The 20,838-nt window shown below is 31.6% G+C and overlaps 1 long non-coding RNA gene and 1 pseudogene across 1 annotated transcript; both read right to left on the bottom strand.

Moving 5' to 3' along the window:
- Nucleotides 61-4,328, bottom strand: LOC18771023 (annotated as a pseudogene).
- Nucleotides 8,245-10,335, bottom strand: LOC18770705. Its single transcript, XR_002272620.1, has 3 exons — nt 10,211-10,335; nt 9,701-9,801; nt 8,245-9,285 (listed from the first exon to the last, which is right to left on the bottom strand). It is a non-coding gene; the product is annotated as an uncharacterized LOC18770705 (long non-coding RNA).

The raw sequence follows: 20,838 nt of genomic DNA on the forward strand, positions 1-20,838 counted from the left end.
AATTCTGCATGAAATGAAACCCAACCAAGAAAAGAATAAAAAACTAATAAAAAAAAACTTTAAGATCTATTCATCTCAGTGTATAATTTTTACACTGATCCTCCCTCTAGGAACAGGATCGAGCTTCAAATACTTAGCTGGAGGGTCATTTTTATGCTCATAGCTGCTAACTCAGCAGCTAAGTATTTGAAGACATAGGGTATTGCAACTGTCTCCATCCCTTTATTCGTATCCGAAGCATGACAGAAGACCTTGGGAGCTCTTACAGGGGGCAGTCCCTTAACTGCATGTGCAACCCGTTTCTCTGGCTTGATGACTGAGGGTGTTAGGATGCTTCCACATGTGGAACATACAGCAGCAATGTGATAATCAGAACATGTATGAAGCCTATCATGCAATAGATAGGCTGCCCCATGCGCAAGCAACGAGTCTCGTTCTATTTCACCAAAACATATACCTCCACCTCCCTTTCGTCCCTTGATGGGCTGGCTGGTGATCTGATCTACCATTCCAGTGGAATGAACCTGCACGCCAATTTGGAGTGGCATGTAAGGAAACCGATAAACGAAATTGGAGAAATATACATGCAAAATTATACTGAGAAAATCTTAAACTTGTCTGAAACCATATGTTGTAGTCGTTGATAATAAACAGGACCAATAAAGATCTCACATGTCAGTTCGGTTCCATAAACCCCACTGTACAACACCTCTAAACCATAGTAGTACCCTTTAACATTTCACCAAGTTCATCAACAAGGGTTTTGGATTTTGGTTGAGTGTTTTCATTAGCCTTCTTTGAATTAGCAAACGGTCAACATATTCTCCATGCAAGCTACCTCCTTGTGACAAAAAATAAGGAAGCATCTTTGATTGTTTTCTTTTCATTGTTAAATATGATGCACAAACTATTATTTCAAGAAGTTCAATGGACTCTGCTGTGCAATACTTTATCAAAATGCAAATTTATGTCCTAGTATTTATGCTCATCCAGTAATTAAAACTTAACTCTATAACCCAAGAGCAGCAACTAATAGTTAACTTTTATTTTCCAGAAACTTCCCAAAAATCCTGTTATTTGAATTTCCCTTTCCAGCAACTCGATGGCAATCGAGATTTATTCGCCTAAAGTCCTATTTGAACATTTCCAAATCCTAATAAACTCTCACATTTTCCCTAACCATTGCACAAATTAGCCTTCCATCACTTTATTACTGCTGCAATACAGCAGTTCAGGCCACTACAGAACATAAACATCTGTACTTTGTCTACGGGGGGAGCACCAGCAATGCATTTCTTTTTGTCAATAGACTGTTAACAAATCATAAAAGGAAAATTCTTTAGGTGCTAGTACCTTTGCAGCAATCGATTCCAAGAGCATTCCTATTGCCATCCTTGAAGGAAATGCATGTGGATTGATGTTAAGATCCGGACGCATTCCTGTAACCTCAGAAAATGGCATATCAATATCAGGCCACAACTGGGAGCAAACACCTTTTTGTCCATGTCGGCTGCTAAACTTATCACCAATGACAGGGTTTCTAGGGTGTCAAAAGCGTATGTGCTCAAAAGAAAAAGAATTTAACATAGGAAATGAAACCCTGCAACACAAAAAGGGCATAACAAAGGAAAACCAGACAGTAAAAACATATGCTATTATGTAAAATATGAATTATGGGATAAAGAATTCTTGAATATAGATGTAAACACTCGACAATGACACATCAAGTAGCTTAATATTGCAATTGGGTTGTCCACTTACCTTCTGCAGATGATTCTGAAGATGCCTTTTCCCATCTATAGTAACATAGTCAACGATAACATCCTCTGAACCTTTTTGTTTGACGGCATGTTGCTCATTATTTACCTCATTATAGATGCTATAATATTCTTCATCTGGTTTTATTGTCTGAAATTTAGCACAGAATAGAGTCAGTACATGCATACATAGGGCCAGCAGTGCAGGATGTGAGAGGCAAGGCGATCGGAAAAACATGGCCGTGTAACCAGCCTCTCACATCCCACATTTGCGTGATTCCATCAATTAAATTTTCTCTCTGTACATGTACATTTATATATTTCTTTATGAATTTACTCAGACCATCATTTCCAGTTACCGTGATCCCAACTATATGGGTTCAACACAATACGGAACAAGATAATATAGACCAGAAAATAAAATTCCAGAACATGAATGCTAACCTGACCAACACAAGGAAGCCCATCTGAATCAATTGAACGATGCCTCTCAATGTTACTTTCCATGAAATATTTCCGAGAACCATCTGACCTGCTCATTTGATCAGACAAGTCAACTGTTTCTGTCTGCAAAACCCATCATTTGGTGAGCTAAAGAAGCACCAGTGAAAAATTAATAAAAAGCAGAGCAAATGAACGATACTTTGGGGAACATGAATGTTCATAGTGCCATCTAAAATAGACCTAAAAGATGAATAAAAAATGTTTTTAAAAAGCTATTTATAGTAGTGCAGTGCAAGTGCAACATTGCAAGAAGAAACCTGATATATTTCTCCATGAAACATTCCACGCTCCACAGATGACTAGTTTAGAATCATGGCATCCTCCATATCATACCTAGATTTCATATGATGCTACAAATCAAAAGAAACAACTATATATATATATATATATATAGAAGTTTTTTTCGTCTCAAAGTTTGTCACCCGGTATATGACAATACAGCAATGATTGCATTTGTGCCGGTTGGATATTCATCGATGCAGTACTTCTTATATGCACTTGTGTGTACAATGGGAGATTGAGGGGTCTGGCAATGCCCCAGTTTTCAATTTAATAATGAATTAGTGTGAGTAAGAAAAGCATTAAAACCATGATGAAAAGGAAACAAGTATGAGTTAGTGCAGGAAGGTAGCTCACAATCAAAATATACAAATAAGACTAAAAGACAAGAAGATAAAAACAGAACCAACCTGAAGATGATACAACTTTTGGTCCACACGATAGCGAAGTGCTTGTAAAGAGAAGGCCGTTGTTTGTTTGTTTTGCCATCTACAATTCAAACGTACGTGGAAAGTAACAAATGGAACAGTAAGTAAATTGCACAAAATAGTGTTGCAAGTTTGAAAGCAAATCTCCCAACATTGGAGGAAACAAAAGGTTGTAAATGCTTTATAAGCATGAAACCTTAACATAAAACAAATATATATATATATATATATCTATATATATAAAGCAAAAGGCAGAGAATGGTGAAACATTCAAAATACCAGAAAATGCCCTTTGTTAATTCAAACATTAAGAATTGAAATTATTAATTAAATGAGGATAATATGGTAAATTCATATTTTTTAATATTAAAAAAATTAAAATTAAAAACAAAATAAGATAATAGGTCCTACTTTTATGGAACATAACTATCCTGTTATTTTTTCTTAATTCTAAAAATAAAATAAAATAAAAATAAAACCAATTGGCACATGCGTGAGCATGTGTCAAGGGGCTAGTATTTTTAAATATTAGAAAATATAAAATTAGTTTCTTAACTTTTGTTTTTTGGCCTACTTCCTTAATTTAATATATGTAATTAAGTAATATGTTAGCCTTTTTTAATTACTTTAATTAGTGATTACATTTTAAACAACAAATTGAATAATCAAATTAAATTAATTAACTAATAGGGTTTAATTTGAATCACAGAGCCCAAGAGCCCCAAAGCCCAAGGCTAACCTTTTCATTAATTAAAAATATATATATTAACCATTGAACACATAATTCTCACATATTATTGAATAAAAATAATATATACTAAAAAAAATCACCTTAATTGCTTTTAAAAATAGTATAGCCGTGCGCCTATACTTTTTTTTGAAAAAACGTGTGTTACTGGTTTGACGCGTGGTGCATAAGCGCTGGGCGGGTCTGTGTGTACATGCATATATAGTATAGCCGCCCGGCTATACTAGATTCTTTTTTGAATTTTTTAAGAAATAGTATAGCCGCGCGGCTATACTCATTTTCCCACTTTTTTTTCAAAAATAGTGTAGTTGTTCGGCTTTACTCATTCGACACGTGGCACCCAGGCCTTCCTTTATCGTCTTCACTCTGCATTTCTTGCCCAAATTTTTGATCTCTCAACAAGGCAATAACAGCTTCCTTTTCATTAATAATCTCCAAGTAGGAAATCTTCTCTGCAAGAAGTTGATCATTTTCTAGCTGCAGCTTTGTTACGTAGGATTTTTCGTCATAAACATCAAGTTGTATGGCATTCTTGCGATATGCTGCTTCCTTAACTATCTTCTGCAATTGCTGCTGTTGCTTCCTTAATTCTTCTTTTTCATTGTACAACATCTTAATCAATTTATTCTTTTTATGCAAGATGCTATTGCATCATGGATCTTTTGATGTTTTCCTTTCTTTGTCCAATATTCAGCAGCATTATTGATCGCCATCATATACTCTTTTGTAAGCTGTATTTCATCCTCCTTGTATTCTGGGATTGATCTAACAATTTCCTCAAACAACGTTGAATTCCGGTATTCTGGAATTTCAGTTTGGAGGTCTTCTTGTAGCTGGTCGTGTTGCTGGACTTGATGTTCAGCAGCATCATCATGCTCTTCATTCACTTCAGCATCTTCCTCCTCTTCATTTTCTTCTTCAGCAGCATCACCATGCTCATTGACCTCTTCAGCAGCATTATCATTCTCTTCATTTTCTTCTTCAGCAACATCATCATGCTCTTCATTCACTTCTTCAGCAGCATCATCCTCCTCTTCATTCTCTTCTTCAGAATCGTCATCATTCTCTTCTTCAGAATCATCATCCGGCTCTTGAGCTTTAGTGCTTTTTATATGTTTGTTGAGTAGAGTTAGTATTAAGAGTGTACTTCTATGACATGGTTTTTAAGAATGTAATTCTATGACATGGTTTTAATAGTGTGCTTCTTCTATGAAATGGTACTCATAGTTTACCTCTGTGACATGGTATTCATAGTTTACTTCTATGACATGGTATTAAGAATGTATGTCTATGACATGATATTAACAATGTTGTCATATCAGCTGCAGATTATTTAAAAGGAAAGAGTACCCTTATCTGGTTGTTCTTTAGATGATTAAGCTTCGCATTGAGTTCTTGAAGACTCCATTTGACAGCCGCTGGTGTCATTTCTTCTCTTCCAGGAATTGGAGTGAGCATGTTAGATATTTGACACAGCCAATACTGCACAATATTTTTTTTGCAATATCACGTGTCAATTCATATCATTAGAATAATGCTATGAATTTGCAGTTTGGAGATTTTTGTTCTTACCGGTATTAGGATAGGCAGCCACTCACGCTTGGCTGTTTTTTTTTTTGTTGTCCTTCTTGTTCTTCTTTGCTTGTTCTAATCCAAAATACATGTAGTCCAAAACTCCTTGAGCCCAATTATATTTCCCCATCTCTTCTAAGATGTCTCTTGTGATTGTATATGTCCAAGCAAGTGTACAACCAGAGTTGCATAAGAGATTGGTCATGAAGAGTTGTAGGATTATCAATCTTGTTACATCCATAGCACCCTCTTCTGTTTCATCTTCAAGTGCTAAGTTCAAGCACTTATCAATTGAAGTCTTTGTTATCTTCTTATAACCCGTGAAGTATTTTTTTACAAATTACAAATCTGGCCTTGTTGAGGTTGTTATGCTTGGTAGCTTCTTGCCTCTGTTTGGCAAGCCAAAAATTTCATCCACATCTTGGCTTTTCATCTCACTGTCACCATCATTAAACCTGAACTTCTTTGTCTTTGTGTCATAAACTTGTATGAGTCTCACGATGTCATAGTTAGACTTCATGCACTCTACCTTTGTTAACCATCTCTGCATATATGCATCTATCAATGTCCAAAAAGGTGTCTTTGATAGCAGTGTTAAGACATCGTTCCAACGTTCAAGTCTTTGTCTGATATTGTCAATTGTTGTTGCAAATGAGAGCATGTTGCTCTTGATCTGCACATAATTTGGGTCCTCCCATCTGCTTGGCTTCTTGTTTGTTTTTGTTTTGGATGATGACTGTTGTCCTTTTGGTTTGGAGGTTCTTCTGGTTTGTTCTTTCTTCATCTTTTAATTAGTATACCTGCATTAGAAATAGGAACATGACAGTAAAGTATCAATGTTAATACCCTATATTGGAACTTGACAGTGGTAGAAATGCACTAGAAATAGGATTTCATAGGGAACTAGGAGTGTTATTACCCTATACTGGAACTTGACAGTGGTAGACAAGCATTACAAAGGGTTTTAATAGGAAACAAGTAGTGTTATTACCCTATACTGGAACTTTACAGTGGCAGATATGCGTTAGAAACATGATTTCATAGGGAACTAGGAGTGTTATTACCCTATACTGGAACTTGACAGTGGTAGACAAGCATTACAAAGGGTTTTAATAGGAAACAAGTAGTGTTATTACCCTATACTAGAACTTTACAGTGGCAGATATGCGTTAGAAACATGATTTCATAGGGAACTAGGTGTGTTATTACCCTATACTGGAACTTTATAGTGGTAGACAAGCATTACAAAGGAGATTTCATAGGAAACAAGTAGTATTATTACCCTATACTGGAACTTTATAGCCATTAATCAACATGACAGTAAACTAGCGACTAAATTAGTGACTCTGGTAATAACTCTGGAAAAGTAAAAACTCGAAAGGGGACAATAGAGACACGGGTAATAGCCTAATAGTAATGGATAATGCTCTAAACTACTCTTATCAATAAACAAAAATCAAGGAAAAACAATTATAAAACAAAATTAAAAAAGAGACCTCAGTAACGCCGAACGGCTATACTGTTTTTATATATAAAATAATTGGGAGTATAGCCGCCCGGCTATACTATTTATGAATAGAATTTTTCAAAAGTACAGCCGAACGGCTATAATGTGTAAATAGAATTTTTTTTAAAATAATAGCTCATGTTTAGCAAATTTGAATTTGATGGGAAACTGAATCGTACTTTTGTGGAAGGGGCATTTAAGCTCCCATTATCAAGCATACGAGCATATCTAAAAGAGCCTATTACTCCTAGGTTTCACATTCTTTTCATTTTGTTGGATTATCTTCTTATGACTAAACATAATTGATCTGCTAGGTGCACTTTCTGTTTTAGTCTTTAAAGAATCTCTTTGCTTGTGTTCCGTGTAGGTTCGTACACGTAGGTTCTGCAGGAATTACCCGACCTGACAGGTCCGGACTTGATCTAAGTAAACAGCCTCCTGCTGTTCGTTTAAACAAGGAATTGGATTTTATACTGACATTCAAGTTGAAGGTTTCATACTAATTCAGTGCAAGCTGTTTGATATTTTTATATATAATCAGTGTATCAAAATACCACTTCTTAGCTCTTTTCTCTCTCTCTCTCTCTCTCTCTCTCTACATTGCGGGTGTATATACTCGTAGCAGATGACAAGCAGTGGCTTCAACAGGAACATACATAAGCGACCAAGATTTTAAAGTTCTGTATGACAAATCTACATGACTTAAAAAATTTCACCTGAGATGATAGGTTCTCACTTTCAAAAGCAAGACTGAGGCTACTCCACTTATCACCAATTAGAAATTAAGAAAGGAAGATGGATCAAGTAAACCAGAAGAATCAGTTTACAAAAGTCTCATTGGGAGCTTACTATACTTGACAACAACAAGACCCGACATCATGTACACGACAAGCTTACTATCAAGATTTATGCAAAATCGAAGCCAGATACACTATGGAGCAGCAAAGAGAATATTAAGATACTTGCAAGGCACAATTGACTATGGCATACAGTATAAACCCACTACAGATCCAAGACTATTTGGCTACACAACAGTGATTGGCCTGGATCAGTGGATGACATGAAAAGCACATTAGGCTATGCATTTACAATTGGGTCTGGTATATTTTCATGGCCATCAAGAAAATAAGATACCGTGGCACAATCATCAGCAAAAGTCGAGTACGTAGCAGCAGCAAGTATAGCATGTCAAGCTATATGGCTCAGAAGAATATTTGAAGATATGGGAGAGTGCCAAACAAAAGCTACTGAAATACTTTGTGACAACAAGTCTGCTATAGCAATGGCGAAGAATCCAATGTTCCACAGCACAGCAGGACAAAGCATATCGTCATCAAGCATCACTTCAGCAAAGAAAGAAGTTGAGCTCAAGTACTACATGACAAATTAGCAAATCGCAGACATGTTGACTAAGGCACTTCAAAGACCAAAATTCGAACTGCTACGAAACATACTCGGAATAACACAAATGTGCATTAAGGAGGAGTGTTAAATATTAATGCACACTTGTGTGATAAAACTAGAAAATTCTAAAATAATTGAGAGAATTACTAAGTAAGAGTTGGTTGACTCTTAGTAGAACCATCCTAATAATTATTTATTGTTATTGTAACTAGAGAATTCTAGAATTATAGGACTAACTTGTTGTTAAAAATGACTTTAGATAAGTCGGTTACTGCGCAACCGACTTGTCCAAGCAAAATTGCCGACTTAGCATCTGTATAAATATGCCTACAGCCAACTCAAGTAATTAAGCTGAAAACTACAGCTGTCCTATATCCAAAGCCTTGCACCTTTCCTCTACTTCATTCAAATAGAACTACTTGGTTACTCTTTCAAGAGTTTTCCATTCCAAGTTAAGCTATTGTCCTAAACACTAAACCGACCATTTCCTAAACCTCTTCTCCCATAAACTAACATGTTTATATACTGTAAATGATTAGATCATAGAATGTGCACGGGTGAGAAATGCATGCACGCGATTAGCTTTGGCACGTTTATGAGAAAACGTGGTCCAGATTAAAATAGTTGTGTTCGTGCTTTTGGGGTTCCTATACTGAAGCTAAATTTTGCAATGAATACAACACACAACTTATATCCACACACACAAAAAAAAAAAATACATCTGGCATGGTTGGCCTATCTGCAGCATTGTCTTGTCTTTAAACAGAGAAGCCCAGTGTGCACACATCTCATCACTTCTGATGAGGAATATGAATCAGCCAATACTTCATCAACCAAGTCATATCCCCTGCCTTAATTCCACAGTACCATGCCCGACAAAATTTCGCGTATGTTGGCTAGACTTGTTAGACTCTGCTGTACTTAGCTTGTAGGATTTAGAGTGTGAACTTACATAAGCTAGGACACCTAGATGTTTTCCAAAGTAATAGAAGCTGGTATTGTTCCTGCCGCTAATAATCGCCAATATCAAGACCCCGAAGCTATAGACATCAGATTTTTCAGAAAATATCCCTCCTGTGGCATACTCTGGAGACATATAGCCAATGCAAAGGCAATTCATTAGTACTTAACTGACAATATTTATTCTTTATTTGTTTCTGGTCTTCAGAAAAGTGCCACAAAATTTATATCTTAATGGCATGCAACAAATGTTTCAGTTAAGATTGCAGGGTTCTAAATAAAATGAATGGTACAGCTAGATTTCCTACATGTTATCTCTGCTTCCATATAAATTCACTAATACACTGATATGAATGACAATATGCTGAACATTGAAATCTGAGTTGTGATGCTCTTCCAAGAATAGGAAAAGGAATGATGCTTACAGTGTTCCCACAACCTTCTGAGTATTTGTTAGATGCTGTGTCCCTTGAACGATAAGTGCCAATAAAAAATCTGAAATTTTGGGGTTCATGTTCTCATCCAAGAGAATGTTACTGACCTTCAAATACAAATCATGGTGGAGATAAAGAAGCCCTCTAGCAACACACTGAATAATATTGAAGCGTCTGCCCCAATCAAGCTCAGGTCTCCTCGCCGGATCTTGTAAATGCAAACATTCGAAATATAACCAATAGTTTCATTCATATATCCCATGCATTGTACAATGAAAACGTTGCTATGGAAGATATTGAAACATTTGTATGAACAATAGTGAAACAGGGGTATAATCAGATTCAAAATTGATTTCAGGTCTAGTTCAAGATTGTCTCTTCTACTTTATAGAGAACTGAAATGTACTCATGTATTATACAGTTCAGTTTACATTTCTGAGCATTAAATCTGCAGGATGTCTTGCTTGACTGTTTGTGTATTGAAAATAATTCAGTGATTCTGTGTATCAATATAATAATTTTGATTCCGTGTGCCCTGAACATTTAGTTCAAGTGAATTGAATTGTGGCTTTAAGTAAAGTAGGCAAATTACAAAGATAAAGTCCAGTGAAACTAACCAAATAGATGAGTGTCCAAGCTTCTGTTCGGCATGAACTCATAAATCAGTAACTTCTCATCTTCTTTGACGCAGCAGCCCATGATCCTAGCAAGATTTTTATGTTGGATCTTGATTTGAGGTGCCTTTTCTCAACATCCCACATGGAAAATCCACAACCCTATAAAGGTCTTTATAAACAAAGCACCATGATGAATTAGTAAGTGCGGCTAACCTTGGTGGAGTGGGCTATTGGGCTCTGCTAAAGGATTTTCATTGAATTTGGCAATAATAAATACTAATAATAATATTAATCAAAGACTTGGGCCTTGGGCCTTGGGGGGCATTGGAGATTTAATTAGTTGAATTAGAAATTATATAGGCGCCACGTGTCTACTTCAAAAGAATATATATATATATATATATATTAAAAAGCACAGGGTATAGCCGTGCGGCTGTACCTTTTTTTGTATTAAAAAAAAGGAACCTGCAGCGATTAGGCGCCACGTGTCCCAAAAAAGTACAGCCGCACGGCTAGACTATTTTTCAAAAGGAAAAATATAGTACAGCCGCACGGCTATACTATGTAAATATAGTATTTAATAAATAAATAAAAGAAAGCATTAGCTTGTACTTTATAGATATTAATTTGCTAGTTTAAACATATCCAAAGTAGATATTAATAGGTCACTATACAATATTTTAATATAATTTTTATAACTTACATTATTCTTATTCAATAATATGTGAGAATTATTTGTATAATACGTGAACTTTGTGTGTCTTAATGAAAATTTTGTAAAAAGTATGTGTATTAAGCATTACAAATACGTACAAACATGTACAATACGACTATTGTACGTTTGCTTTTTAAAAAAAGGAAACGCGTATAGAACACGAATGTATTACGACTAATTAAAGTAATTCAAAAAGGATAAGATATTACTTAATTACATATATTAAATGGAGGAAGTTGGCCAAAAGAAAAAGTAAAGAAACTAATTTTATATTTTTAAAATTTATACTTTTCAAAAAAAAAAAAAAAAAAAAAAAAAAAACAACATGCACACTTCTCCCGACGACATTTCGTCGGCAAAGATCTATGCCGACAAAATTCGCCGGATTAGGTTTCTCCCGACGAAAATATCTTTGCCGACGAAATTTCGTCGCGAGAGGTCTAATTTTTGAAAAATAAATATAAACTTAGGATGTTTAGGTTAATTAATTTTTAAAAATTTTATTTTTAGTAACTACATAATGGGCATTGGAGATTTAATTAGTTGAATTAGAAATTATATTTTAATTATTATTTATGCTACTTAAAGGGTGTAGCCTACCTTTTCATGAAAAAAAAAAAAAAAAAAACAACATGCACACTTCTCCCGACGAAATTTCGTCGGCAAAGATCTCTGCCGACAAAATTCGCCGGATTAGGTTTCTCCCGACGAAAATATCTTTGCCGACGAAATTTCGTCGCGAAAGGTCTAATTTTTGAAAAATAAATATAAACTTAGGATGTTTAGGTTAATTAATTTTTAAAAATTTTATTTTTAGTAACTACATAATGGGCATTGGAGATTTAATTAGTTGAATTAGAAATTATATTTTAATTATTATTTATTTAATGACTGATTATGATTAAATATTTTAATTAAGATCATGAATTATATTACTTTAATGAATAGTAATTCAATTTCTCTTTTTAAATATTCACTAAGTTAATTGCTAATCAAAGTAATTAAACATACTATGCTACTTAAAGGGTGTAGCCTACCTTTTCATGAAAATTTTATTTTTTATTTTTTATTTAAAACCAAAAAAAAAATTAAAATTAAAAAACTGAGTATAGCCGTGCGGCTATACTATAAAAAGGAGGACAGGCGCCACGTGTCTACTTCAAAAGAATATATATATATATATATATATTAAAAAGCACAGGGTATAGCCGTGCGGCTGTACCTTTTTTTGTATTAAAAAAAAGGAACCTGCAGCGATTAGGCGCCACGTGTCCCAAAAAAGTACAGCCGCACGGCTAGACTATTTTTCAAAAGGAAAAATATAGTACAGCCGCACGGCTATACTATGTAAATATAGTATTTAATAAATAAATAAAAGAAAGCATTAGCTTGTACTTTATAGATATTAATTTGCTAGTTTAAACATATCCAAAGTAGATATTAATAGGTCACTATACAATATTTTAATATAATTTTTATAACTTACATTATTCTTATTCAATAATATGTGAGAATTATTTGTATAATACGTGAACTTTGTGTGTCTTAATGAAAATTTTGTAAAAAGTATGTGTATTAAGCATTACAAATACGTACAAACATGTACAATACGACTATTGTACGTTTGCTTTTTAAAAAAAGGAAACGCGTATAGAACACGAATGTATTACGACTAATTAAAGTAATTCAAAAAGGATAAGATATTACTTAATTACATATATTAAATGGAGGAAGTTGGCCAAAAGAAAAAGTAAAGAAACTAATTTTATATTTTTAAAATTTATACTTTTCAAAAAAAAAAAAAAACAACATGCACACTTCTCCCGACGAAATTTCGTCGGCAAAGATCTATGCCGACAAAATTCGCCGGATTAGGTTTCTCCCGACGAAAATATCTTTGCCGACGAAATTTCGTCGCGAGAGGTCTAATTTTTGAAAAATAAATATAAACTTAGGATGTTTAGGTTAATTAATTTTTAAAAATTTTATTTTTAGTAACTACATAATGGGCATTGGAGATTTAATTAGTTGAATTAGAAATTATATTTTAATTATTATTTATGCTACTTAAAGGGTGTAGCCTACCTTTTCATGAAAAAAAAAAAAAAAAAAACAACATGCACACTTCTCCCGACGAAATTTCGTCGGCAAAGATCTCTGCCGACAAAATTCGCCGGATTAGGTTTCTCCCGACGAAAATATCTTTGCCGACGAAATTTCGTCGCGAAAGGTCTAATTTTTGAAAAATAAATATAAACTTAGGATGTTTAGGTTAATTAATTTTTAAAAATTTTATTTTTAGTAACTACATAATGGGCATTGGAGATTTAATTAGTTGAATTAGAAATTATATTTTAATTATTATTTATTTAATGACTGATTATGATTAAATATTTTAATTAAGATCATGAATTATATTACTTTAATGAATAGTAATTCAATTTCTCTTTTTAAATATTCACTAAGTTAATTGCTAATCAAAGTAATTAAACATACTATGCTACTTAAAGGGTGTAGCCTACCTTTTCATGAAAATTTTATTTTTTATTTTTTATTTAAAACCAAAAAAAAAAATTAAAATTAAAAAACTGAGTATAGCCGTGCGGCTATACTATAAAAAGGAGGACAGGCGCCACGTGTCTACTTCAAAAGAATATATATATATATATATATATTAAAAAGCACAGGGTATAGCCGTGCGGCTGTACCTTTTTTTGTATTAAAAAAAAGGAACCTGCAGCGATTAGGCGCCACGTGTCCCAAAAAAGTACAGCCGCACGGCTAGACTATTTTTCAAAAGGAAAAATATAGTACAGCCGCACGGCTATACTATGTAAATATAGTATTTAATAAATAAATAAAAGAAAGCATTAGCTTGTACTTTATAGATATTAATTTGCTAGTTTAAACATATCCAAAGTAGATATTAATAGGTCACTATACAATATTTTAATATAATTTTTATAACTTACATTATTCTTATTCAATAATATGTGAGAATTATTTGTATAATACGTGAACTTTGTGTGTCTTAATGAAAATTTTGTAAAAAGTATGTGTATTAAGCATTACAAATACGTACAAACATGTACAATACGACTATTGTACGTTTGCTTTTTAAAAAAAGGAAACGCGTATAGAACACGAATGTATTACGACTAATTAAAGTAATTCAAAAAGGATAAGATATTACTTAATTACATATATTAAATGGAGGAAGTTGGCCAAAAGAAAAAGTAAAGAAACTAATTTTATATTTTTAAAATTTATACTTTTCAAAAAAAAAAAAAAACAACATAAAAAACAACATGCACACTTCTCCCGACGAAATTTCGTCGGCAAAGATCTATGCCGACACAATTCGCCGGATTAGGTTTCTCCCGACGAAAATATCTTTGCCGACGAAATTTCGTCGCGAGAGGTCTAATTTTTGAAAAATAAATATAAACTTAGGATGTTTAGGTTAATTAATTTTTAAAAATTTTATTTTTAGTAACTACATAATGGGCATTGGAGATTTAATTAGTTGAATTAGAAATTATATTTTAATTATTATTTATGCTACTTAAAGGGTGTAGCCTACCTTTTCATGAAAAAAAAAAAAAAAAAAAACAACATGCACACTTCTCCCGACGAAATTTCGTCGGCAAAGATCTCTGCCGACAAAATTCGCCGGATTAGGTTTCTCCCGACGAAAATATCTTTGCCGACGAAATTTCGTCGCGAAAGGTCTAATTTTTGAAAAATAAATATAAACTTAGGATGTTTAGGTTAATTAATTTTTAAAAATTTTATTTTTAGTAACTACATAATGGGCATTGGAGATTTAATTAGTTGAATTAGAAATTATATTTTAATTATTATTTATTTAATGACTGATTATGATTAAATATTTTAATTAAGATCATGAATTATATTACTTTAATGAATAGTAATTCAATTTCTCTTTTTAAATATTCACTAAGTTAATTGCTAATCAAAGTAATTAAACATACTATGCTACTTAAAGGGTGTAGCCTACCTTTTCATGAAAATTTTATTTTTTATTTTTTATTTAAAACCAAAAAAAAAATTAAAATTAAAAAACTGAGTATAGCCGTGCGGCTATACTATAAAAAGGAGGACAGGCGCCACGTGTCTACTTCAAAAGAATATATATATATATATATATATATTAAAAAGCACAGGGTATAGCCGTGCGGCTGTACCTTTTTTTGTATTAAAAAAAAGGAACCTGCAGCGATTAGGCGCCACGTGTCCCAAAAAAGTACAGCCGCACGGCTAGACTATTTTCCAAAAGGAAAAATATAGTACAGCCGCACGGCTATACTATGTAAATATAGTATTTAATAAATAAATAAAAGAAAGCATTAGCTTGTACTTTATAGATATTAATTTGCTAGTTTAAACATATCCAAAGTAGATATTAATAGGTCACTATACAATATTTTAATATAATTTTTATAACTTACATTATTCTTATTCAATAATATGTGAGAATTATTTGTATAATACGTGAACTTTGTGTGTCTTAATGAAAATTTTGTAAAAAGTATGTGTATTAAGCATTACAAATACGTACAAACATGTACAATACGACTATTGTACGTTTGCTTTTTAAAAAAAGGAAACGCGTATAGAACACGAATGTATTACGACTAATTAAAGTAATTCAAAAAGGATAAGATATTACTTAATTACATATATTAAATGGAGGAAGTTGGCCAAAAGAAAAAGTAAAGAAACTAATTTTATATTTTTAAAATTTATACTTTTCAAAAAAAAAAAAAAACAACATGCACACTTCTCCCGACGAAATTTCGTCGGCAAAGATCTATGCCGACAAAATTCGCCGGATTAGGTTTCTCCCGACGAAAATATCTTTGCCGACGAAATTTCGTCGCGAGAGGTCTAATTTTTGAAAAATAAATATAAACTTAGGATGTTTAGGTTAATTAATTTTTAAAAATTTTATTTTTAGTAACTACATAATGGGCATTGGAGATTTAATTAGTTGAATTAGAAATTATATTTTAATTATTATTTATGCTACTTAAAGGGTGTAGCCTACCTTTTCATGAAAAAAAAAAAAAAAAAAAACAACATGCACACTTCTCCCGACGAAATTTCGTCGGCAAAGATCTCTGCCGACAAAATTCGCCGGATTAGGTTTCTCCCGACGAAAATATCTTTGCCGACGAAATTTCGTCGCGAAAGGTCTAATTTTTGAAAAATAAATATAAACTTAGGATGTTTAGGTTAATTAATTTTTAAAAATTTTATTTTTAGTAACTACATAATGGGCATTGGAGATTTAATTAGTTGAATTAGAAATTATATTTTAATTATTATTTATTTAATGACTGATTATGATTAAATATTTTAATTAAGATCATGAATTATATTACTTTAATGAATAGTAATTCAATTTCTCTTTTTAAATATTCACTAAGTTAATTGCTAATCAAAGTAATTAAACATACTATGCTACTTAAAGGGTGTAGCCTACCTTTTCATGAAAATTTTATTTTTTATTTTTTATTTAAAACCAAAAAAAAAATTAAAATTAAAAAACTGAGTATAGCCGTGCGGCTATACTATAAAAAGGAGGACAGGCGCCACGTGTCTACTTCAAAAGAATATATATATATATATATATTAAAAAGCACAGGGTATAGCCGTGCGGCTGTACCTTTTTTTGTATTAAAAAAAAGGAACCTGCAGCGATTAGGCGCCACGTGTCCCAAAAAAGTACAGCCGCACGGCTAGACTATTTTTCAAAAGGAAAAATATAGTACAGCCGCACGGCTATACTATGTAAATATAGTATTTAATAAATAAATAAAAGAAAGCATTAGCTTGTACTTTATAGATATTAATTTGCTAGTTTAAACATATCCAAAGTAGATATTAATAGGTCACTATACAATATTTTAATATAATTTTTATAACTTACATTATTCTTATTCAATAATATGTGAGAATTATTTGTATAATACGTGAACTTTGTGTGTCTTAATGAAAATTTTGTAAAAAGTATGTGTATTAAGCATTACAAATACGTACAAACATGTACAATACGACTATTGTACGTTTGCTTTTTAAAAAAAGGAAACGCGTATAGAACACGAATGTATTACGACTAATTAAAGTAATTCAAAAAGGATAAGATATTACTTAATTACATATATTAAATGGAGGAAGTTGGCCAAAAGAAAAAGTAAAGAAACTAATTTTATATTTTTAAAATTTATACTTTTCAAAAAAAAAAAAAAACAACATGCACACTTCTCCCGACGAAATTTCGTCGGCAAAGATCTATGCCGACAAAATTCGCCGGATTAGGTTTCTCCCGACGAAAATATCTTTGCCGACGAAATTTCGTCGCGAGAGGTCTAATTTTTGAAAAATAAATATAAACTTAGGATGTTTAGGTTAATTAATTTTTAAAAATTTTATTTTTAGTAACTACATAATGGGCATTGGAGATTTAATTAGTTGAATTAGAAATTATATTTTAATTATTATTTATGCTACTTAAAGGGTGTAGCCTACCTTTTCATGAAAAAAAAAAAAAAAAAAACAACATGCACACTTCTCCCGACGAAATTTCGTCGGCAAAGTTCTCTGCCGACAAAATTCGCCGGATTAGGTTTCTCCCGACGAAAATATCTTTGCCGACGAAATTTCGTCGCGAAAGGTCTAATTTTTGAAAAATAAATATAAACTTAGGATGTTTAGGTTAATTAATTTTTAAAAATTTTATTTTTAGTAACTACATAATGGGCATTGGAGATTTAATTAGTTGAATTAGAAATTATATTTTAATTATTATTTATTTAATGACTGATTATGATTAAATATTTTAATTAAGATCATGAATTATATTACTTTAATGAATAGTAATTCAATTTCTCTTTTTAAATATTCACTAAGTTAATTGCTAATCAAAGTAATTAAACATACTATGCTACTTAAAGGGTGTAGCCTACCTTTTCATGAAAATTTTATTTTTTATTTTTTATTTAAAACCAAAAAAAAAATTAAAATTAAAAAACTGAGTATAGCCGTGCGGCTATACTATAAAAAGGAGGACAGGCGCCACGTGTCTACTTCAAAAGAATATATATATATATATATATATTAAAAAGCACAGGGTATAGCCGTGCGGCTGTACCTTTTTTTGTATTAAAAAAAAGGAACCTGCAGCGATTAGGCGCCACGTGTCCCAAAAAAGTACAGCCGCACGGCTAGACTATTTTTCAAAAGGAAAAATATAGTACAGCCGCACGGCTATACTATGTAAATATAGTATTTAATAAATAAATAAAAGAAAGCATTAGCTTGTACTTTATAGATATTAATTTGCTAGTTTAAACATATCCAAAGTAGATATTAATAGGTCACTATACAATATTTTAATATAATTTTTATAACTTACATTATTCTTATTCAATAATATGTGAGAATTATTTGTATAATACGTGAACTTTGTGTGTCTTAATGAAAATTTTGTAAAAAGTATGTGTATTAAGCATTACAAATACGTACAAACATGTACAATACGACTATTGTACGTTTGCTTTTTAAAAAAAGGAAACGCGTATAGAACACGAATGTATTACGACTAATTAAAGTAATTCAAAAAGGATAAGATATTACTTAATTACATATATTAAATGGAGGAAGTTGGCCAAAAGAAAAAGTAAAGAAACTAATTTTATATTTTTAAAATTTATACTTTTCAAAAAAAAAAAAAAAAAAAAAAAAAAAAACAACATGCACACTTCTCCCGACGAAATTTCGTCGGCAAAGATCTATGCCGACAAAATTCGCCGGATTAGGTTTCTCCCGACGAAAATATCTTTGCCGACGAAAGTTTCGTCGCGAAAGGTCTAATTTTTGAAAAATAAATATAAACTTAGGATGTTTAGGTTAATTAATTTTTAAAAATTTTATTTTTAGTAACTACATAATGGGCATTGGAGATTTAATTAGTTGAATTAGAAATTATATTTTAATTATTATTTATGCTACTTAAAGGGTGTAGCCTACCTTTTCATGAAAAAAAAAAAAAAAAAACAACATGCACACTTCTCCCGACGAAATTTCGTCGGCAAAGATCTCTGCCGACAAAATTCGCCGGATTAGGTTTCTCCCGACGAAAATATCTTTGCCGACGAAATTTCGTCGCGAAAGGTCTAATTTTTGAAAAATAAATATAAACTTAGGATGTTTAGGTTAATTAATTTTTAAAAATTTTATTTTTAGTAACTACATAATGGGCATTGGAGATTTAATTATTTGAATTAGAAATTATATTTTAATTATTATTTATTTAATGACTGATTATGATTAAATATTTTAATTAAGATCATGAATTATATTACTTTAATGAATAGTAATTCAATTTCTCTTTTTAAATATTCACTAAGTTAATTGCTAATCAAAGTAATTAAACATACTATGCTACTTAAAGGGTGTAGCCTACCTTTTCATGAAAATTTTATTTTTTATTTTTTATTTAAAACCAAAAAAAAAATTAAAATTAAAAAACTGAGTATAGCCGTGCGGCTATACTATAAAAAGGAGGACAGGCGCCACGTGTCTACTTCAAAAGAATATATATATATATATATATATTAAAAAGCACAGGGTATAGCCGTGCGGCTGTACCTTTTTTTGTATTAAAAAAAAGGAACCTGCAGCGATTAGGCGCCACGTGTCCCAAAAAAGTACAGCCGCACGGCTAGACTATTTTTCAAAAGGAAAAATATAGTACAGCCGCACGGCTATACTATGTAAATATAGTATTTAATAAATAAATAAAAGAAAGCATTAGCTTGTACTTTATAGATATTAATTTGCTAGTTTAAACATATCCAAAGTAGATATTAATAGGTCACTATACAATATTTTAATATAATTTTTATAACTTACATTATTCTTATTCAATAATATGTGAGAATTATTTGTATAATACGTGAACTTTGTGTGTCTTAATGAAAATTTTGTAAAAAGTATGTGTATTAAGCATTACAAATACGTACAAACATGTACAATACGACTATTGTACGTTTGCTTTTTAAAAAAAGGAAACGCGTATAGAACACGAATGTATTATTGGAAACTACGTACGTACGTACTTACACACACACATATATATATTACGACTAATTAAAGTAATTCAAAAAGGATAAGATATTACTTAATTACATATATTAAATGGAGGAAGTTGGCCAAAAGAAAAAGTAAAGAAACTAATTTTATATTTTTAAAATTTATACTTTTCAAAAAAAAAAAAAAAAAAAAACAACATGCACACTTCTCCCGACGAACTTTCGTCGGCAAAGATCTATGCAGACACAATTCGCCGGATTAGGTTTCCCCCGACGAAAATATCTTTGCCGACGAAATTTGGTCGCGAGAGGTCTAATTTTTGAAAAATAAATATAAACTTAGGATGTTTAGGTTAATTAATTTTTAAAAATTTTATTTTTAGTAACTACATAATGGGCATTGGAGATTTAATTAGTTGAATTAGAAATTATATTTTAATTATTATTTATTTAATGACTGATTATGATTAAATATTTTAATTAAGATCATGAATTATATTACTTTAATGAATAGTAATTCAATTTCTCTTTTTAAATATTCACTAAGTTAATTGCTAATCAAAGTAATTAAACATACTATGCTACTCAAAGGGTGTAGCCTACCTTTTCATGAAAAGTTTATTTTTTATTTTTTATTTAAAACCAAAAAAATAAAAAAAATTAAAAAACTGAGTATCGCCGTGCGGCTATACTATAAAAAGGAGGACAGGCGCCATGTGTCTACTTCAAAAGAATATATATATATATTAAAAAGCACAGGGTATAGCCGTGCGGCTGTACCTTTTTTTGTATTA

The sequence above is a fragment of the Prunus persica genome, chromosome G7 (assembly GCF_000346465.2).
Source record: "Prunus persica cultivar Lovell chromosome G7, Prunus_persica_NCBIv2, whole genome shotgun sequence".
Taxonomy (NCBI): domain Eukaryota; kingdom Viridiplantae; phylum Streptophyta; class Magnoliopsida; order Rosales; family Rosaceae; genus Prunus; species Prunus persica.